We start from the raw sequence: 5,350 nt of genomic DNA, 5'->3' as shown, positions 1-5,350 counted from the left end.
GGATCTGGAGCCCCGCGCCATGGAACGGGCCTCGGGCAGCGAGCACCGCAGCCCCTCGGGCCTAGCAGTCCCGCCGCCACCGCGGGGCCAAGCGCCCCTGGTTGCCGCCCCCAGCCCGGGCCAGCTGAGCAACCCGGCGCGCGAGCCGCCGCACCCCGAGGAGGAGCGGCAGGCGCGGATCAGCGAAAGCGGCCAGTTCACCGACGGACTGGAGGATCCAGGTGAGTGGGCACCGCCCAGGGCCTCCCGGACCCCTACCCCGCAAGGGGCTCGTTTGATGGGGAGTGTGCTCAGGGCCTACTTCTCCCTACTTCTGGGTTGAACCCGGGCGGGCGCCTCAGAGCGTGCAGGGGCACGGAACCAGGACTTCCCTGGAAAGGCGCGGAGAGCTGAGGGCTGCCTCCCCACCTCTGCGGCCCGAGCTGCCTCGGTAGCGGCTCCTTTTTGCAACCCTGAGAAGCCGGCTGCAGGCCCACCCCGCCTGGGCGAGCTCCCTTCTCTCAGCCAACCCCAGCCCCTCCGACGCCCGCTGGAAAAGTTTGCTGTAGCCGGTTTCTTTCTCTCATTCTTTTTTCTTTTTGCCTTCGTCGTTGAGCGCTCCCGGGGGACTGCAGGGCCCGCTTATCTCGGAGGGACCTGGGTTCCTTACGTCCCCTTTCCAGATCCTTATCCTGCCCCCGCCGGCTACCCGGGAAAACTTCCCCCTGCGGATTTGGCCTCGAGGTGTTTTCTCGGTGACCGCCGGGACTAGGGAAGCGAATCTCGGCCAGGACTGCCATTGGACTCCGGCGCCCTCACCGGGACCGGGTTTCCGTAGTCAGCCCTGGTGTGTGGAGAGGGGGCAGAGGGTTGAGATATTTGCGGGGGTTTGGGTCACTAACCTCATCTGAATGGAAGCCATCGAAACCTGCTAATTCCCGCAGAGCGCCTTTCCAGCCCTTTCAGAATCCTTCCCAGGACACTGGCCTTACACTCCGCAAACACCCTGAGAGGCCGAACTCTACCTCTGACCTACAACCAATGTCCTTTTGAGTTGCCGGCATGGAACGCGAGGATTCTCCTGTTCATTCCCGCGTTTCTTTCGTCTTCCTCCATGCCTTTTTCGTTTCCTTCGACTTGGATTCCTTGCGGAGAATGTCCAGCTCTTGGCTGCATTTACACCTTTTCTGTTTCTTGCTGCTTTCAAATTGGACCCCTTGAAAAGAATCAATGGTTAAACCGCAGTGGCCGAAATCGGATTCTTGCAGCCAGGTCCTCCATGGGGAGCCAGCGCTTTGCACCTCCACCCCCTTTTCTTGGAAGCTTTATTTTGTCGGCTCTGGAGGGTTTATATATTTTAGTCTTAGCAGGTTTCTGTCCTATTCTTAGTATGTCCTGTACATTTTTATTCCGTTTTGTGTTGGGATGCACTATCTTTCTCCATTAGAAATTCTAAACTATAGCATGTGAAATAGTGACATGCAAACAGTGATTTCCGTGGAATCGCTAGAAATGCTCTGCAGGAACTGGAGCTGCTCCAGTTGCAATGAGTTCTGCACCTAGATTGTGGTCTGTCCCCCTCTTCTCACAGAACTAGATATCCTTTGAGACCTGATGACCAGTGAATTACCAGCACCCTGCAAAACTTAACATTTTACCACAGGGTGTGTTAAATTACCTTTGCCCCTCTGTAATTAATAGTGCAAGATTATTTTTTTTTTATTTTGAAGAAACACAAAAATCTGTGTTGAGCTTAATTTTGTAGCAAGGTGGGTCATCTGTAAGAAATGGCCTGTTTCTGCCCACTAGGCCTGTTTCTCCCCACCCCACAAAATTATGGTGGAGGGAGTGCTAGGGTGAGTTAATATTTAGCATAATTTTGCAGCACATGCTCAAGTGTAAAAAGCCTTTCTGAATTTATTCTCAAGGTTATTTGACAGTGGTCAACTGAATTTTATTTTCTATTATATTGTAGCCTGAAAGCATGCACTGTTCATAAACTATCACTGTGTGACAGCATTAGATATCATACACAGCCTCTCTGTTAGAATGAATCCTGTCCCCCCAAGAACCCAGTGCCATGTGCCATTGAGAGCTAACTGAAAGTCAATGTGACATTCTTTTGTTTGACACACTCCCGACAGCAAAGAGTTAATGATAAGTGAGTCATTTCAGATAAATAAATCAGAAGATTACCTGGGGAGGATTATTGTGATATTTTGTATTTGTGTTACTTTTTTTTCATCTGGGGTTTCATCTTTCCAATATCAATTTTTGTTATCCCTTGGGAATGGTTCCAGTGCTACTACTTTTTCCTAATGGTGAGAGGATTGGAAAGAAGAAGTCTGGGCAGTTGGTAGCTTTGCAGCTCTCAGCCCTGCCAGGCCGGCTTTCTTCTGGGCCTACATACCTGTAGAATCTGAGGGGATGAATACTCTTGATGTGTACCTATATTTGGTATTCTCTTTTATCCTAACTTTCTTCTGAGCTATTTGGACCCTGTTGGGGACCACTTTACACTGAAATAAAAGCATTGCTTTATAATCTCTGTGTTGGAATTTTGAAGACATTTTGCCTTTAGAAGTGACATGGGCTAGTTCCTAGACACCTTGCCATCTCAGAATGTCAGTACTGTAGTGCCATTTGGTTGAGCCTGTGGTTGAGAGAGCAAGAGCTCTGTGGTTTAAGACCTCAAAGGAATTAAATACACACACACACACACACACACACACACACACACACACAAAATAGGCCAAGTTCGTTTAAAACATTTCTACCTCCCACTTTGAATGCTCAGTTTTCTCTCCATTAGTGTTTTCCTATCATTCTGTCCCAAACTTTAGGGTGTGGTTTAACCTAAGAGTAATATATTTTATTATTTCTCATTAGTTTCCTATTTAATAAAAATTCCCCTTCCTGCAGATAATTAAAGTTTGGTAGACTCTTAGAAGAAAGCAATGGGAACTAATTGATACTAGTATGGCTTAAACCTCCCACTTATATTTGTATCCACCTCAGCAAAGAAATTGGTTCTTCATTAATAAAGGCCTATGCTTAGCATGAAGAGAACACCAAATTGCAAATATGTGAAATTTAAATGGAGTTAGAAATTCTGATGTTGAGGCCAAGCATGAGTAGGGAGAATCCAGCCCTGCTTGCTCTGCTGGCCCATTCTGCCTTTCCACACTAGCCTTCTTCTACCTCTGAAGACCTCTGAAGCACAGCTTCCTGAGCACTTTAGGAATTCTCACCACATCTTTGTAACTTGTGAGTGCATATGCATCCAACATGGTGTCCAGGAACCTGAGTGGACTATTCACTTATGAGCCAGGTTGTTAAAGTTTTCATGTTCCACTTCTCTTTGAGTAGTACAAAGTTTTCCATTTTTGGTTTTGGCTACATTTTTAAAGGGAAAAATAAGCTTGAAATAAAGAAAACTTGGCCAGAAATGGGGGAAGTCTTTCCTTTTTTGGTTAGTGTTCCCATTGCAATTACTTCAATTAAAAATTTTTAAAAGGGGCTGGGTATGTGACTGAAGTGGTAGCACGCTCGCCTGGCATGCATGGGGACCGGGTTTGATTCTCAGCACCACATACAAACAAAGATGTTGTGTCCACCAAAAACGAAAATAAATAAATAAATAAATATTAAAATTCTTCCTTTCTCTCTCTCTCTCTCTCTTTAAAAAAAACTATGAAGTAGTTAATGCAAATGTAAATTAGTATGATTGAACCATTCCACCATTTATACAATAAATATATATAATCTTTAATTTTTTTTTTTAAATCTTGTGGGGAACGCACACCAAGAATCAGATCTCAGGAGGGACCTCCAGACCTACTGATAAGAACACCCAACTGCCACCTTGGCAGGCAGTTCAGCCCATATCACTGTCATCTGAAATTCCTTTCAGGGGAGCACTGGTGGATGAGGTATTTGGATGGGTCCATATGTGTGGTCCAATTAAGTATATTATTGAGTCCAACTTGCTTTGGAAGAAAAAAAAATGTTATATGGCAGAATGGAAAACTCAGATCATGATTGTGCCTCTTGTAAAACTAAATTTGCTTTGAAAAGAAACCTTGTTTTTGCCCCCAGTGGATCAGCATCTTGAAATCATTCCTGTCCATATACCTACCAAATGACCTGCTTATTTCAGTCAATACTTAAACATTATAGCTTTACTTCTCCTGAAAATCAATTGGCTTGGAGGAGAGGAAGATCTTCCATCATTCGAGAAAAGGAAAAGAAATTATTGGGGTATGTGGGATTTGCTTATTTTAGGTTATGACTTCACCTGGAGACCAGGGTGTTTATAGTTAACAATTAGAATTGGGTGTTTTTCCAGTAGCTAAGGAAGAAGAGACAAAGGGATATGCTGTCTTTTCATTTGTAATCACCTATACCTAGGGTGGAATTTGACAAGAGTGAAGGTTTGTCTTTTTCCCATCCAAGTGCATTTGCGAAGGAGGTTTTGGGGAGACTTTTACAGTGAGATGATGGCAATGGTGCCTATACTTGCCGTTTGTATTCTCATCTATCTTTTGATCATACATAAGCCCACAGGTTTCAATCATTTAAACATCCTCTGGGCTGTCATTAAGCAGCCTTTTCGACACTGCCGCTTGCTTTGCTGAGTGTTGATACTTGGGTCTGGGAAATAATTGGAACAGAAAAGAAGTGTTAGCAGGGTCCTTGGTATAATTTTTGAACAGGATGTGGTTTTGGGCAATATTTGGGCTCAGAAAAATGATACCCCAAATATGGCACTTTGGCATGCTGAGTCCTCTGAAGGACCCTTAGAAGCAAAATGTCTTCTGACCATCTTCTGCCCTTCTTCCTCCTGTTTCCCCTTCTCTTCCAAGGCAAAATTATTTTTTTCCCCAAGGCAGGTCACAGAAACTAGATTCCTCTTCCCTAAACTCAGCCATAACACCAAGCAGTATTACTCTAATTTCTGCCTGCCACCTTTCCGTGTCACACACTGCCTTTCTGCATCACAGCTGATCATAACCGAAATTCAATGTGGCCACAAGATGTACCTTGTCTTATGATAGCAGATCATATGACCTTCATTCCAGAAGGGGTCCTGCCCCACACCCAAGAGGAAGAAATGCCATGGAGAGATACCAAGAAGAATCTGGTCAGTCCTTGCTGAGTTCCATACTCGGTTTACTACCATTAGCTCATACTATTTTGTGTAATCACATTTCTTTATGGTTGTTTTTCACCCAATCTAAGCATAAAAATACTAGCTTTCCCCCAATCCTTGAGTCTTCATTTCTGCAGGCTCCTATGTCATTTAGAACTCTGAATAAATACGTTTGTTATGCATTTTTTCCCTGTTAACCTGTCTTCTTGTTGGCAAGTA

The sequence above is a fragment of the Callospermophilus lateralis genome, unplaced genomic scaffold (assembly GCF_048772815.1).
Source record: "Callospermophilus lateralis isolate mCalLat2 unplaced genomic scaffold, mCalLat2.hap1 Scaffold_66, whole genome shotgun sequence".
In the NCBI taxonomy this organism is placed as follows: Eukaryota; Metazoa; Chordata; class Mammalia; order Rodentia; family Sciuridae; genus Callospermophilus; species Callospermophilus lateralis.
The sequence above is the reverse complement of the archived record's forward strand: the minus strand, read 5'-3'. Positions refer to the sequence as shown.